Source organism: Neofelis nebulosa, chromosome 9, assembly GCF_028018385.1.
Source record: "Neofelis nebulosa isolate mNeoNeb1 chromosome 9, mNeoNeb1.pri, whole genome shotgun sequence".
Lineage (NCBI taxonomy): Eukaryota > Metazoa > Chordata > Mammalia > Carnivora > Felidae > Neofelis > Neofelis nebulosa.
In genome coordinates, this window is record NC_080790.1 from 73,226,587 (window position 1) to 73,244,439 (window position 17,853).

Below are 17,853 nucleotides of genomic sequence, written 5' to 3' on the forward strand. Positions count from 1 at the left end.
TCATGTTATAAACCTTAATTGTTGCTGCTCCTAGGTTTCCCAAACATTTAGAAATAAGCCTTTTCAAGTGCGGTTTAAGCTGAAGAAGGGGAAATTTGACCCACAGTTTATCACTTAGCTCATTAGCATACTAATATGACTACAATTTGCATTTGACTAGGGGGTTGTTCTTTCACCCCTGTAATCTTGTTGGCAGAATATCACAATTTTGGATCTATTTTTAAGACAAATTGTATGTCTACACTGGGGAAATAAGGTGGTGTTAATACAAGAAGCTTGGAAGTGAATTAATTGCTTTGAAACAATCCCTTGTTGGTTTAGCCCCTTAGGTGGTGTTATTTGCACAGCTCTCGCAAATGCTAATGATCAATTCACTTTGGCATTTAAACAAAATCAACCCTGAGACATTTCTCACGCCTCCTAATGAATGATTCCTTTTTTCTTAGTCTCAGGTTACCTGGGTCCTGTGGTGATCTAGAATTGCTCCACTTTGATAAGTAAAAGTATGGCTGAGGCTTTCTAATAGTTTTTTCAAATTAACTAGTTCAGAACGACCCAGCTCTTTTCTAGCCTCCTGTGCAAAACTTTTACCTTGATGTGGATACCCATGGGAAGGAAATTAATGCGGGACTGTATTGATGGCAGTCTTACTGGTAATTGAGATTTTTATTATTAAAAAATGTAATTCAATATTTTAAGTAATAACATGTTTTTCTGAAGTAACTGAAAATATTTAAGAAGACCTATAGTAAAAAGCACACTCACTGTATAGAGAGGCAGGATATTTCTGATACAATAACACCATTGTTTTCTGTATGTACTATAGACTGAATGTTTGTGTTCTCCCAAAATTCATAGGCTGAAACCTAATCCCCACTGTGATGGTATTTTGGAGATGGGGCCTTTGGGAGGGGATTTAGGTCATAAGGGCTCATGGGATTAATGACATAAAAGAAACCCCAGAGGACTGCCTTTCCCTTTCTGCCAAGTGAGGACACAGTGAGAAAACAACCAATCTATGAACCACGAAGTAACTCCTTACCAAACACCAAATTTGCTGGTGCCTTGATCTAGGAATTCCCAGCCTCCAAAACTGTACAAAATAAATTTCTGTTGTTTAAGCTACCCAGTCTATGGTGTTCTATTATAGCAGCCCAACTGGACTAAGAATGCATACCAGGATAAGGATATATAGATATATGGATATATAGGTATATAAATATGTAATATAGCATATTAAAATATACATTTTACTGGACAATTATTTAATTAGAATAAGTAATTTAATGACAGTAAATAATTGGCCAAGAGAAACATTTGTTTCTTTTTATGGCACATCAAATACTAAGTCCCTCAGCCCAGCTGGTAAGATTGTCCTGGTTAGATGAAAGAGTGTCCTTTTCAGTGCACCTACTATATACCTTGTCAACAGGTTTGCATCAGATTGTTCTGTTGTGGGACAAAGTGCCTAGTAAACTCCCTTACAATGGAGAAGGGACTTACAATACCTATCATTTAGGAGTCCAAAATAATTAATTGGTAGCGGTAGAATTTCTGGAATGCTGACAAAAGGAAAGGTGATTTTTGGTGGGCTGTGAGAACTTACTAAGAAGAGGAATGTAAGAGAAAAGTGAGAGCACGTGTGAGGGAGTTCCTCCAGGTTGTGTACAGAGGAATGAAATTATTGGGGCAACAGGTGGGTGGATCTGCATCTTAACTGGATTATTACCAAAGTGAGGGAGGATAGCTATTCCTAGAAAGTCACTCCAGGAACGTGACCTGACCTCTCCATGGGAGGGAAAAGAAAGTGCCTTCCCTCTATCAACAGCACACCAACATCATTAAGAATCCATTATGAATGTGGCACTGGATTCTGGAGGATGGCAATAAATCCTCAGGGTGGTTCTTGTTTTCAGCAGTTTGTGTAATATTTTATTTTTTAAACTGTGTAATGGGCACATAGATGCTTATTTTGTCAATCTCTAATATTTTATATGCCCATAATATTTCAATTTAAAAACATTAGAAGAGGTAAAAAGAAAGCTGAAAAGATACACCGTGAAATTCTTAATAGTATTTATTGGGAATATGGATAAAAATTTATTCTTTATATTCTCCATTTTCCAAAATAAATATAGTATTTTTATTCAAAATTTTATAAATAAAAAAATTTTTTAAACTACATTACAGAGACATTATATAACATTATTATATTATGTTATATTGCAAGGGCCTAGAATAGTAATTGACATATATTAAAATCTCAATAAATATTTACTGAATGAATGGATGGATGGATGGATGAATGAATAAATGAGACCTTAGGAATACAAACCAGCAGGGAGGAAAATAAAGCTAGGATTGGTACAGGCAGGCCAGTGCCTGGGGCAGATAATTCAATATGGTACAATGTCCAGTGGCCATATTCCTGTTTCTAAGGAGAAGAACAACTCAGGTACAATCTGATTCATTTTGGCAGGTGGGATTGGGCAGAGGCAGAAATGTTAACCTGATCACTATTCTCCACCCTCAGCTAACTATTCTCTTCCTTCTCTTTCCTGCCTACCTGTGTTGCTAAGATTCCATCATTCCTAGCACCTAAGCTTGCCCATCACCATCTGTAGGACAAGCAGAAATGTCTATATATATAACTTGGGTTGTGTCTTGACATAGAATAGATAAAAGCTAGTTATATGCACCAGTATTGTCTTACTTAGTTTAGGCTGCTATAACAAATACCATAGACCAGATGGCTTGTAAACAAAAGATCTGTATTTCTCACAGTTCTGGAGGCTGGAATTCCAAGATTAGAGTTTCAGCATGGTTGGGTTCTGGTGAGAGCCCACTTCTGGGTTGCAGATTGCTGACTTTTCATTGTGTCCTCACATGGCAAAAAGAGGGTGAAAGATCTCTCTCAAGTCCCTTTTAGAGGGGTACTAATCCCATTCATAAGGGTCTACCCTTATGACCTAATTATCTCCCAAGGGCCCCACCTCCTAAACACTAGGGGTTAAGATTTCAACATAGAAATTTGGGGTGGGGGGGACACAAACATTCGGTTCATAATAAGTATCAACCCCTAAAAATACCATCTCAAACATTTCAGAAAGCTAGGGCTGAGACTCTATAGACCAATTACATAGTTTCAGTAATACATTCACTTGCTTTATAGGAGTCCATATTTGTATTTATGCCAAAGTTCTTATACACCCAAGCAGAATTATATACCATTTGGTAAGATTCTGCTTATTAAACTGACTAACAAGGTAATTACTTAGGCCTAGGCGATTTGAAGAAGATACAACAAGAATTTGCACAGAAAATAGCAGTAATCTTCTAAATACAGCCAAGTCAATTGTATCTGTCGTGCACTAACAGAAAGACTCCTGGGTTTTAGTAGATAGCCCACTATGTAATCATCCTGGCTGAATAGCCTCAGATACTTTGTTTTGAAGGGAGTGCAGAAATCCTGCAGGTTTAATTGCCAATAAATCAGCATGACCTCCACTCCCTGGCAGTCCTTTTTTACAATGATCTTTTCAACCAGAAAATGAAGAGATGGATTTTACAGTGTGTGCGTACTGCCTAGGGTGAGATAACAGAATTACACTTGCCGTTTTCTCCATTACAGTCCATGCTAGATAATGAAGGACTCTATTAATGACATGTTCTGTTTGCTTTTAGGTTATTTTCGTCTTGTATTATAGTTATTTCTTTTTGTTACTATGGAGAGCTGTCTCTCTTTTTTTAAAAAAAAATCATTTGTTAATTCAGTATTTTATCATCACCAGAGATTTTGTTCCCTAGTTAATTCACAAGAATTTGCATTAAAATATTCTGGCTCACTCAACAGGCTATTCACAAACTGATTGAATTGGATGTTACTCTTAGCTGATTTTCAGATTTGTCTTAAAAAGTAGCTATTTTAAATTAATATTTCCTTCATGACTATAACTAATACAGAAATCTTAACACTCATCAATACCCAGATGTAATATCAACCTGCTGCTTGTACTTTTGAACTGTTTGTTTGTTCAAGTTTATTTTAATTTGAATGAGCAATATTTTGTGGTATATATTTATATATTTAGATTTTATTGTATGAACACTATAAGAAAACATCAAAATTTAAAACTACTGAACAATAAGTTCCACTTCCTACTTAATTTTGGAGTGCCACTGCTATTTGTTCTGAATTTTGAGTGATGCTTTACTCGCCTGAAAATAGGGAACTGGACCAGATGACTTCTTGAAGCTCTGTCTAGCTCTAAGATCTCTGATCCAACCTGCCTGGTCAGGAGGGTACCTTCTTCTTCTTTTTTTTTAAAATTTTTTTAATGTTTATTCATTTTTGAGAGAGAGAGAGAGTGTGTGCATGAGCGGGGGAGGGCAGAGAGAGAGATAGGGAAACACAGGATCTGAAGCAGGCTCCAGGCTCTGAGCTGTCAGCACGAGCCTGACACGGGACTCGAACCCACAAACCATGAGATCATGACCTGAGCTGAAGTTGGAAGCTTAACCTACCAAGCCACCCAGTCGCCTCCAGGAGGCCACCTTCTTGTGGGCTGTGTGCTGGACAATACTATCATGCTTTAAATATACATTTAAAAGGTGCTTTAGGATTGAGAAGATTCTGGGATGTTGGCAGCAGTGACCTAGTTTTTTAATCTCTTCAAATCTCTACATAACACAACATAGAGCCACTAGATAGCAAGACCAAAAACATTTAGAATAAAATTAGGTGACAGAGTATCCCTAGAAAAACCAAAATACAAGCAAATGAAAACAAGCCACCAAAACCGACAAGTCCTGCCATTTGTGTGGTAGAATGGAGAGGAAAGCAATAAGGTCTTTAATGAACCTGAGAACAGAGCAGAGAAAAATAACCAACAAATATCTACTGGAAAGTGAAAAGACTGATTTGAGAAAAGCAGCTGAAATTGGGAGGTAGTTCCCTTACTCCAATGGCAGATGAATGCAAGAGGTCTCCAGTAACGATGGAAGGGACTAGAACATTTTGGTGTCTCTGAACTCATGCAGATGGCCAGCCAGGGCTCTCTTCCAGAATACAGCCTGACCCGGATTCCTGAGAGTAGACTCAAAATTGATCAGGATAAAGACAACAAAACAAAGGAACGATAAGAGCCATAGCCAGGAAATCTCAGAAATCTCAGAATTAACTCTAAAGAGTTAATTTTTTAAACACTTTATGGAAATAAAAGAGGGAGCTCTATAAAGTTAACCAAGCTACCCTGAACCATACAACCTTCTGAAGATTCAGAAAAACTCTTTTCACATAAAAGTGGGCAATATATCAGTTACTATATGAAAAAGATAGTGAATAAGGAGCACAATGACATCACTTCAGACAGTGAAAGCACATCAGAAACATGTGTCCACGGAATACATCAAGTCTATAACCTTTAATTTCAAAATAATCTGGAAGATATTAAGAAAAGTAATCTGAAAGATATCAAGACATGAAAAGAAAAACCATAAATCAGATTTTATCGTAAACTCAGAAATGACATGATAGAACTCAGAGACTAACAATAAAAGAAAAATCGTTTCAGAAATGAAGTCTTTGGGGCGCCTGGGTGGCTTAGTCACTTAAGTGTCTGACTCAGGTCATGATCTCACAGTTTGTGGGTTTGAACCCCACATCAGGCTTTGTGTTGATAGCTCGGATCCTGGAGTCTGCTTCGGATTCTGTGTCTCCCTCTCTCTCTGCCCCTCCCCTGCTTTCGTTCTCTGTCTCTCAAAAATAAATAAATTAAAAAAAAAAAAGAAATGAAGTCTTAACTGAAAAGAACACAAGAGAACATACAAAATATATATATATATATAATTTATATATATATATATATATTATATATATATATATAATTAAATAAGATCTACACCCAATGGGGCTTGAACTCATGATGATTATGAGTCAAGATCCCAAGTGCTCTACTGACTGAACCAGCCAGGCACCTGTACAAATAATATCTTAGGCAAAAGTTGAAAAGAATAAGAATTTTAAAAATGAAAAAGAAGTTAACAAAGATAGAAACAATTCAAGAGAAAGTGATAAATTAAGGCAAAGAAGTTCCAACATATAGATAATAAGAAGTCCTCAAAAAAAAAAAAAATCAAAGTCAGGGAACAAAACAAATACTAAAAAAAACATTAATTCAAGAAAACTTTCCTGAAACTAAAAGAAAAAATAATGTAAATTACATATGGCAAGAGTACACCATGTATCTGAGACTATTCACCCAAAACGCCAAAATCAAGACATAATTTAGTAAAATTATTGGACTTTAAAGAAAAAGGGAGATTACTATATTACTATATATAACCATTATATAACTATATATAACTATTACATAGTTATATTATCATCAGTCTTGTCAACACTTTAATGCCAGACATAAATGGAGTAACATATTTAGGCACTCAAAGACATCAAATGTGAACAAGGATATATTTAGCAATGGGGCACCTGGATGGCTCTGTCAGTTCACCATCCAACTTGGGCACAGGTCATGATCTCACGGTTTGTCAAGCCCCATGTCGGGCTCTGTGCTGACAGCTCAGAGCCTGGAGCCTGCTTTGGATTCTGTGTCTCCCTCTTTCTATGCCCCTCCCCACGAGCACTCTCTCTCTCTCTCTAAAATGAAGATTAAAACTGACCACAAGGTATAAAAAGCACAAACGTTTTTCAGCATGCAAGAACTGAGGGAATATTGCTCTCATTTTTCTCTCTGAAGACTCTGTCTGCTAGAGATCAGGCTTTAGATAAGCAAGAAGACTAGTGAGACATTGATATTCTGCTCATGAGCATTAAACATATAATTATGTATAGGATGAAGACTAAAAAAGGTTAAAAGGAGAATATGGTATGTAATGGTTCTCTGACAATGTAGATACAGTATAAGTATTAAAACTGAAAGAAAAAAAAACTGAGAGGAGAATGGGAGAGGAATATGTGAAAAAAGTCTGTCTGTCCTCAGTAATTGCATGTGTATTTTTCTGAGCCTGTGATGTGTATAACACGGGATAAAGTAAATGGCAATTCTGGGATATTCAAATTGTGTATTACCCTCTCTCCTTGAGAACCAGGATTTTCCAGTGTGGAAAACTAAATACAGAAGGGATTAAATAAAAAACCTATAGTCCCAATTTGACTTGGAAATGTCAATGTTAACTCAGAGATTTATGTTTAAAATGTATGTTTCTCTGTATCTGTGTGTTGTTTAACATAACAATAACAAGGTTTTTACAAGGAGGTTTTCTATTTTAATTTTCATATCTCTTGTTCACTGAAGAGGCCTAGAAACAATGACCAGTCCTGTAGCCATGAGCAGCCTTAGCAGTCAGATTGTGGTCTTGAAATACCATGATGCCATTTCTCCCTGAAAGAAATCTGAGCTTCTTGGGGAAATGGGTGATTGGTTTTCTAGGGCTTCTGTAACAAAGTACCACAAACTGGGTAGCTTAAACAACAGAAATTTATTGCCTCACAGTTCTGCAGGCTAGAAATCCAAAATTAAAGTATTGGCAGGGTTGGCTCCTTCTAAGGGTCATGAGGGAAGGCTCTGTTCCAGGCCTCTCTTCTTAGCTTGTAGATGACCATCTTTTCCTTAAGTTTCTTCACAATGTCTTCTTTCTATAAGTATCTTTGTATTCCCTTTTCTTTATGAGGATATCAGTTATATTGGATTAAGGACCACTCTAATGACCTCGATTTAACTTAATTACCCCTGTAAAGATGCTTTCTCCAAATAAGGTCACATTCAGAGATACTGGGAGCTAGGACTTCACCATATACATTTTGAGGATATAATTCAACCATAGCTGGTAGTAAATATAAAAAATGAACTTTAAACACCTTGTTATATAAATAATGAGGAAGTTTATTAAGATTTACCAGGATCATGTCCAAAGGTCCAACCTAAAGAGGCTCCCACTGGCCAAAGAAAAGGTAGGAAAATTATAACTTGAGCTTCAAAGCTGTTTATATATATACACACACACATATATATACATATATATGTATATATATAATTTATGTAATTTATATATAATTATACATATCATATATCATTACTATTTACATATAATTTATATATTTATATATAATTGTGCATATTAAAGATTATGAATATGTAATATATTAATTTATAGATATAAAAATTTGTTTCCTTTAGAGGATGCTAGGGAACTAATTCCTTATCTTGAGAACTGCTGATGTAAAAGAATCAACTATTTATTTTACTTTTCCTATATGAACACTGCCATTGTGTTACTAAATAGTAAACAAGAGTAAACATCTTTTTACAAAAGTATTCCAGCTAATAATTGAAAAAGAAATGATAGAAAATGATAGTACCATTTTTCAACCCTTAGCAAATTAATGGTTATGGGCACTAAGCATCAACCATCTGCTGGCATCACAAAAAAGGGGACAACTCAACATGTGCCTCCAGTGAAAGAAGACCATCACCCCCCATGTCTTGGTCTTTTCAGGCTGCTGTAACACAATGTCACAGACTGGGTGACCTAAAACAGCAGAAGTTTATTTCTCATAGCTGTGGAGTCTAGAAGTCTGAGATCAGTATGCCCGCATAGTTGGGTGAGGGCCCTTTTCTGGGTCACAGATTTATTGTTGTATCTTCACATGGTGGAAAAGTCTAGGGAGTTTTATGGGATCTCTTTTATAAAAGCATTGATTCCATTCATGAGGGCATCTCTCTCATGACCTAATAATCTCCCACAGGCCCCACCTATTAATACCATCACCTTTGGGGGTTAGAATTTCAAAATATAAATTTAGAAGGGACACAAACATTCAGACCATAGCACCTAGTCTTCCCAAAGGGACCAAACATGAACTTGATCATGCCTCTGGTCCAGCTTCCAATGCAGGAAATAAAGAGGACAGAGAAGCTTGTTGAACTTCACTTTTCATGCACAGTCAACAATATTTAGAGTGTAGGAGAGTATATGGGTTGGGTGGTCTGGATTCCTCAACAGATAGTTTGTGAAGAAAAGCATTGGAGGAGGGACTTCTACATTAAGAGACTTAACAGAAAAAGGTTTCTTTTTTTTAAATATAATTTATTGTCAAATTGACTTACATAAGACATCCAGTGCTCATCCCAACAAGTGCTCTCCTCAATGCCTATTACCCACTTTCCCCTCTCCCCCACCGTCCATCAACCCTCAGTGTGCTCTCTGTATTTAAGACTCTTTTATGGTTTGCCTCCTTCCCTCTTTGTTTGTAACTATTTTTTTTCACCTTCCCTTCCCCCATGGTCTTCTGTTAACTTTCTCAAGATCCACATATCAGTGAAAACATATAATATCTGTCTTTCTCTGACTGACTTATTGCACTCAGCATAATACCTTCCAGTTCCATCCATGTTGCTGCAAATGGCATGATTTGATTCTTTCTCATTGCTAGTATTCCATTGTATATATAAACCACATCTTCTTTGTCCATTCATCAGTTGATAGACATTTAGGCTCTTTCCATAATTTGGCTATTGTCGAAAGTGCTGCTATAAATATTGGGGTACATGTGCCCCTATGCATCAGCACTCCTGTATCCCTTGGGTAAATTCCTAGCAGTGCTATTGCTGGGTCATAGGGTAGTACTATTTTTAATTTTTTGAGGAACCTCCACACTGTTTTCCAGAGCAGCTGCACCAGCTTGCATTCCCACCAACAGTGTAAGAGGGTTCTCATTTCTCCACATCCTTGCCAACATCTATAGTTTCCTGATTTGCTGATTTTAGCCAGTCTGACCAGTGTGAGGTGGTATCTCAGTGTGGCTTTGATTTGTATTTCCCTGATGATGAGTGATGTTGAGCATTGTTTCATGTGTCTGTTGGCCATCTGGATGTCTTCTTTGGAAAAGTGTCTATTCATGTTTTCTGCCCATTTCTTCACTGGATTATTTGCTTTTTGGGTGTGGAGTTTGGTGAGTTCTTTATAGATTTTGGATATTAGCCCTTTATCCAATATGTCATTTGCAAATATCTTTTCCCATTCCGTTGGTTGCCTTTTAGTGTCATTGATTGTTTCCTTTGCAGTGCAGAAACTTTTTATCTTGATGAGGTCCCAATAGTTCATTTTTGCTTAGATGTGTCGAATAAGAAATTGCTGTGGCTGAGGTCAAAGAGGTTGTTTCCTGCTTTCTTCTCAGGATTTTGATGGTTTCCTGTCTCACATTTAGGTCTTTCATCCATTTTGAGTTTATTTTTATGTATGGTGTAAGAAAGTGGTCTAGTTTCATTCTTCTACATGTTGCTGTCCAGTTCTCCCAGCACCATTTGCTAAAGAGACTGTCTTTATTCCATTGAATACTCTTTCCTGCTTTGTCAAAGATTAGTTGGCCATACATTTGTGATTCCAGTTCTGGGTTCTCTATTCTATTCCATTGGTCGATGTGTCTGTTTTTGTGACAATACCATACTGTCTTGATTATTACAGCTTTTTAGTAGAGGCTAAAGTTTGGGATTATGATGCCTCCCACTTTGGTTTTCTTCTTCAGTATTACTTTGACTATTCAGGGTCTTTTGTGGTTCCATACAAATTTTAGGATTGTTTGTTCTAGCTTTGAGAAGAATGCTGGTGCAATTTTGATTGAGTAGATTGACATTTGGGTAGTATTGACATTTTAACAATGTGTATTCTTCCAATCCATGAACATGGAATGTTTTTCCATTTCTTTATGTCTTCTTCAGTTTCCTTCATAAGCTTTCTATAGTTTTCAGCATACAGATCTTTTACATCTTTGGTTAGGTGTATTCCTAGGTATTTTATAGTTCTTGGTGCAATTATAAGTGGGATCAGTTTCTTTATTTCTCTTTCCGTTGCTTCAAAAAGAAAAAGGTTTCTTAATAGACAACACTAAACAGTAGTCTAGGGTTACACATTCGGATGTCTTATTACACTTGGGTAGTGCAAACATAAAGCAAGGATTGCTTTAGTACTCTGAATAGTGCTGGGGTGCCTAGGTGGCTCAGTCAGTTAAGCATTCCACTCTTGATTATGGCTCAGGTCATGATCTCACAGTTCATGGGTTTGAGCCCCTCATCAGGATCCCTGCTGTGCAGAACTGCTTAAGATTCTCTCTCTCTCTCTCTCTCTCTCTCTCTCTCTCTCTCTCTGCCCCTCCCCTGCTCACTCTCTCTCTCTCAAAATAAAATAAAATATAAAATACTCCAAATAGTGGTTACTTTTGTTGAGTTAGGAGGTTATTGTTGGAATGGGTATATAGAGGGCCTCCTGGGTAGGGAGGGGGCTGGCAGAGTTCTAGTTCCTGGCCTGGATAATGGTTATAAAAGTGTCTGCCTTAATGACTCATTAAGCTATATGTTTGTGTTGTATGTTTTTTTTTGTGCCTTTTCTGTTTTTCAGTAAAAACACTTATCTTCTTTTTATTTTTGTTTTGTTTGTTTTGTTTTAAGTGCTATGCAAAAACAAAAAGTTTTAGAAGAAACCCATGCTGTATGCTGCTTTCATTCCAGGACACTTGTCAGTGTCTTCCAAAAGTGCTGTGACCCCATTTCCCATTAAATTCAGTGAAGCCTGTTCTTTGGATAATAGGAAAATTCATTTCTGTCTACAACCTGACTTAAGGACAGGATAGGAAGAAAGCAAGTGAGATACCAGCAAAGTAGAAAAAAATGTTTTGCCATCCAAGCATATTCCTGCAGAAAAAATAATATTAAGTAAAACTGGGAGAGCATAGGTATAGCTATGGCAGCATGCATATAGTAGTATCATAAAACCTCTCTGAGAAGCCACAGAAGCCCTCACTGTCCAGATTTCCAGCTACACTTCATTCAGATTAGACAAAGTGGCTTTTATCCATTTGATCCACTGATATTTTTTTAAGCTACTTTTTTAAAAGCTACCCAGAGATTAGTCTGCCACCCAAATCAATCTTTAAGTTATCAGCCAGATCTCTCTGAAAGTTAGCTTTCCTGAAGTATTCATTAAAGCAAAGAACTGGAGGGGCGCCTGGGTGGCTCAGTCGGTTAAGCGGCCGACTTCGGCTCAGGTCATGATCTCACGGCTCGTGAGTTCGAGCCCCGCGTCGGGCTCTGTGCTGACAGCTCAGAGTCTGGAGCCTGTTTCAGATTCTGTGTCTCCCTCTTTCTCTCTGACCCTCCCCTGTTCATGCTCTGTCTCTCTCTGTCTCAAAAGTAAATAAACATTAAAAAAAATTAAAAAAAAAAAAAAAAAAAAAAAAAGCAAAGAACTGGAGTCCACTGTCTGAACAATAACACATTCCCTGCAATGAGTGAAGAGGGGGCCATGGGATCTGTATCAGACAATCTGCAAGTATTTATTGAGCACAGATATTTCTGTATAGTCTTAATTTCAAATATGGGGTTTGAGCCCTAAATATAGGGTCACCATACCTACTTTATAAAATCATTCTTTCTCTTTCTTTTTCCACTCTTAATGAAAACAGTGCTGCACTTATGGGTAGATCTGACAGATGGATTTAACTTATTATTATTTTTTTTTTATGTTTGTTTTTGAGAGAGAGAGAGAGAGAGAGAGAGACAGAGCACGAATGGGGGAGGGGCAGAGAGAGGAAGACAGAATTCGAAGCAGGCTGCAGGCTCTGAGCTGTCAGCACAGAGCCCCACATGAGGCTCGAACTCACAAACCAAACCGTGAGATCATGACCTGAGCTGAAGTCAGATGCTTAATGGACTGATCCACCCAGGTGCCCCTGGATTTAACTTATTCTTAAGTTTTTAAATTATTGGAACCAGCCCAGGAGGTTTGGAAGATATGCCCAGAACATCTAAGGAGCCACTTGGAGGAGGGGGTTAGCAAGTAGTCAGTTATTTAAATCCTGGCAAGTATTTAAGGCCCAGCTCAGCATCATATCTCTGTTCTCCAAGCCCCTTGAAAACTTTATAGATTGAACCACATAGCCTAGCTTTTACTAAATTGCCACTATTATCTATTGTTCTCCAACTACATTATGATTATTAACTTTGTGTCCTTATCTGGTTACAAAGCATGCTGAAGGCAGCAATTGTGTCCTAGACTTTTCTTGCATTCTCCGCTGCATATAGAAAACACTCGGGGGGCGCCTGGGGGGCGCAGTCGGTTAAGCGTCCGACTTCAGCCAGGTCACGATCTCGCGGTCCGTGAGTTCGAGCCCCGCGTCAGGCTCTGGGCTGATGGCTCGGAGCCTGGAGCCAGTTTCCGATTCTGTGTCTCCCTCTCTCTCTGCCCCTCCCCCGTTCATGCTCTGTCTCTCTCTGTCCCAAAAATAAATAAAAAATGTTGAAAAAAAAAAAAAAAAAAAGAAAACACTCGGTACTTACTGATCTCATTGATCTATCTTTTAATCTGTCCATTTATTCAATCAACGGTATTTACTGTCGACGAACTACATGCTGAGGTTATAGCTACGAGCAAGTTGTGCTCTTGTGTTAACTTCCATTTTAATAGTTGGAATATGGGAAAAAACCCCAGGATACATCTTTTCCCCCCAAACTATAGACTCTAAAATGACTAACTTTCCCACAGGCGCTAGGCCACCCTTTGTCCAAAAAGATTTCCCAGCCCATTCTGCTTAGTAACAGGCAAATTAAAAGAAAAGAAAAAACAAAACAGGTTCAGCAGGTATGAATTCTTTCTGATTGCTGGCCTCTTCCATGAGGTGCGTTCTTCAAAAAGTCAAGTAGAACCTTTCAAAATCCTGGGATAGGAGGGGATTTGCATAGTTTCCCTTTGACTCCTGTACTTCTCCCCATTACTCTCCCTCAGACATATACTATTGTGTGTGTGTGTGTGTGTGTGTGTGTGTAGATGCACATATGTGTATATATGTGTACAGAAATGTGTCTGTGTGTATATATGTGTGTGTATATATAATGTTTGTCTTCTTCATAGTGTTTTTAGGGAGATTTTTATTTTTAAATCAGTAGTCACCCTCGTGTCCTTTCCCCTCTAGAGAGATTTCTCAAAGACAGGGTGGTGCCAAAGCTGTAAACCTCTACCTTTGTGACTCTCTTTTTGATGTTGGAGCTCTCTCACCACCTGCTCTTTTTGTCTAAGCAATTCCCAAGCTTCTACAAGCCTGGGAATTTGGCTCCTTCTTAACTATTGTTATTTATTTCATTAATAGTGTCAAAGTGGCAAATCTTAGAGTGCCGTGACATTGATTCTCAAAGTAAGTGTTTTCTTGATTTTATTTGTTTTGACAAAATAATCTTTGACAGACAGGAAAACTAAATACATTTGCCCCAGACAAACTGCCCCAGATTTATAATATATATAGTATAAAAATGATAAAACTCTGCTCTTAAAAAAATCATAGTGCAAATTGATGCAACTCTGCAGATAAAATTAAAAATCAATTAGGGACACCTGGCTGGATCAGTCGGTGGAGAATGTGACTCTTGATCTCGGGGTTGTGGGTTCGAGCTACACATTGGGTGTAGAGATTACCTAAAAATAGAATCTTTAAAAAAATTTAACTAATTGATAGATATATAGCTATGGTACCTTCTGAATGAGGAAAAAAGTGAAAAAGTCACAGGGTCTGCTCTCAATAGACATAAAATTACCATTGCATCCCAGTGCTGCTACCAGGCCAATATATAGTAAGCACAGTAATACTTGTTGAATGAATGAATTAAATTAAATTTTATCCACCACTCCCAGATCCCTAATACCTAAGAGTGGATTATCAATGAAGAAAAGGAAACATGTTATTACTATAAATAATAGGATTATAATAAATCATTGCATCATTTAAAAATAGTGTTGCTATGGTCAAAATTTGGTGCTTTAAGCGAGGGCTTATAAATAATTGTTCACTCACTTTTTGTACATCATTTGAGTAATCCAATTATGGACAGATGGGAAGATAAAAGTTTCCCCAAAAGGAATAAGGAGTCTTTTTCCTATGGAAATGCACAAACATTCTAAACATTTCCAAGATTTATTCTAGGTGGTCCATTCTTAATACCCAAAGAACTGCTGTCAGAGGTGCTACTGCTCCAAGGTGGGGCTGAGTGTCTTTGAAGTAACATGAATTAATGGGTTCTCATGTGGGTTGATTGGTTTTATTTGTCCAAGTAAAAAGGGCACGTGGGAAGCAGATGGTTGTCAATTGGCACAGAATGGCTCCAGATGATTGTACTATTCCCTCGTTGAGCTCTGAGGAAGCTCAGAGTTGTCCATAGTTGGACAATCAGTGAAAGTTGCAGATTACTGTGGACAGAGAGTGTTTCCTGCATGTAGTCTGACCTGAAGTTTATGTGGCAGAATTTCCTTGTCTGGGTTTGTTTACCTCACAGGAGTCTTTTGAAACAATTCAAAGTCCTAAAGGACTTCTGGTCAAATGAATTCTGGTCAAATGAATACAGTTCATGTCTCTTTTCCATACCAGAAATGACAGAGAAAATATTGAAATTGGTTAGGTTTTCTCTTATTCTTACAAACAGAACAATAGTAATGCAATGACCTTCTAAAGCCTTAGGTTGAGTTAAACAGCTGGTCTGATCACAGCAGTTTCTCTAAGAGTGGATCATTTGGGTGGCAGCACTGGGGGCTGGGACATGTTTTACATAGCCAATTGAGTATTTCTACCCCTTAAAGGTATGATCAGTTATAACCCTTAAAGTAAGTGGAAGACAATTAATTCGGTTAATATGTTGCTACTGACCCATGAATTCGAGCTATAATTTTCTCATATAAAATATTTTAAACAGGTAGCTTGCCTATTTACACAATCCACAAAGCTACAGTATTCTTTCTAACTTGCCTACCAGGTGAGTGGAAGAATTTGAAACCTGACCAAGTCTCCAGATGGGATACATACTGTATACTGACTACTGTCATATTATCAGAGATCAGTAAAAAACAAAACAAAACAATGTGAATCAAAAGCATGTAACTTAAGGGGCACCTGGGTGGCTCAGTCAAGTAAGCATCTGACTCTTGATTTCAGCAGGTCATGATCTCATGGTCTGTGAGTTTGAGCCCCGCATCAGGCTCTATGTTGGTGGTGTGGGGCCTGCTTGGAATTCTCTCTCTCTCCCTCTCTCCCTCTTCCCCACTCATGTTCACTCTCTCTCTCTCTCAATATAAACAAATAAACTTAAAAAAAATTTTTTTAAGTGTGTAACTTAAGAAATAAGTCTGTATGTATTCTTAAACAATAGCTCTCTGTATATTTGCCCCTAGTTCTGGGCCTGTGTTGAGTCATATCTTCATTCATTTATTTAACAAATAGTTATCAAGCTCCTACTGTGTGCGGGGCTCTGATGTAGGCACTGGGAACATGATAGTGACTGAAACAGATAAACACTGTGAAGCTTACACACTAGTGCATTTAAGTATAATGATTCATTGTATGAGCCACATTCACCAAGTTTAGTTCCAAGGTTGCACTAACTGCCCCATTTTATTTTACTCTGTCTCTGAGAACTCTGGGCGCTTGCTCTTAAATGGCTCTTCATTCTCTTCTGAAGAATGCTTTAATTTGGCACATTGACTGACAAAATTTCACTTTGTTCTTAGTATTCCCAAACCTGTCTTTCCCTTCTGGTGTGTCTTCCCTGAGAAACAAAATGAGAAGCAAATGGCCTAGTGATAAGCCTCCTGGCTTACAACTCCCAGACCCTACTACATTTCTGTACAGCTCAAATCAGAGGTGTCCTGAGTAATGAAGAGATACCAGACAATAGACCTGTGCTTTGTTTAAGCTGCAGAGTGTATGATTCTGCACAATAAGGAGTATTTCTGAGCATAGCTTCTGCTTGGCCCTGTAGAACATGAAGATAAACAGGGGTAGTACCAACTTAATGATGACTTCTACCACCCTAATGTCCTGTTTTCTTTCCCTCTTTCCACTTAGTAAACATTTTCTACCTTTTTACATACTCCTTAAGTCATTTTAGAGGCCGATAAAAGGGAATGCCCCTCCTCTGACCTATCCATCCTGCTCTTATGGAAGGGAGCCCTGGCTGTAGTAGCTAGAGGCCTGATCCCTAAGAGCGACTAGGAGTGGGAGAAAGTACCTTAAGGTTTCCTTCCCTGCTCCCTTAACTCTGAGTCTTCATTCACTATTCTATGCCTTAAGCCTCCAACATTCCAAGATCTAGAGCAACTATCCACAGGCCTGAGTTTCTGTATGATAGTGGTAACTAGCATTGGTTGAGTGCTTACTATAAACTAGGCTCACACTGAGCACTTTACATGTAGTGTCCTGCTCAATCCTCCCAATCTAATGCGGTAAGTACTGTTATTACCAGAGAGGAAACTCTGAGTGGACATTTTTTTTAGTGCTGGACAGGAATACAGCACAGAGTGTTGGTTTTGGGGGCTGAGGTTCAAGAGAGAGAAAGTGTTTTATATTGGTTATGTATTGCTGCGTACCCTCAGAAGTTACCCCAAATTTAGCAGCTTAAAACAACACACTGTTACTATCTCATAGTTTCTGAGAGTCAAGAACCTGGGGGATACCTTAGCTGTATGGTTGTGGCTCAGGATCTCATGAGGTTGCCCTCTAGGTGTCAGCCAGGGATACAGGCGTCTGAAAGCTTGGCTGGGACTAGAGGATATGCTTCCAAGATGGCTGATGTACATGGCTCTTGGCAGAAGCCTCAGTTCCTTACTGGCTGCTGGCAGAAGACCTCAGTTCCTTGCATCTTCAGTCTCTTCACATGGTTGCCACAAGCCATGGTAGCTGGCATCCTCCAGAAAGACGAATCCAAGAGAGAGCAAGGCAGAAGCTACAATGTCTTTTATAACCTAGCCTCAGAAGTGTCATTCCATTGCTTCTGCCATGTTCTATCCATCACATAGACCAAATCT

At 38.1% G+C, this 17,853-nt stretch overlaps 1 protein-coding gene across 3 annotated transcripts in view; it reads left to right on the top strand.

Moving 5' to 3' along the window:
* The window catches only part of LOC131485122 (uncharacterized), a 240,932-nt gene that overhangs the window by 23,006 nt on the left and 200,073 nt on the right, over positions 1 to 17,853 (top strand). The window contains exon 3 of one of the 3 annotated variants that reach the window (XM_058684177.1): positions 447 to 652. The exons of the other annotated variants lie outside the window; for them this stretch is intronic. The gene's annotated coding sequence lies outside the window, so the exon portion shown is untranslated. Of the gene's footprint in view, positions 1 to 446; positions 653 to 17,853 lie in introns of those variants that run through there. 3 annotated transcript variants of the gene reach the window in all.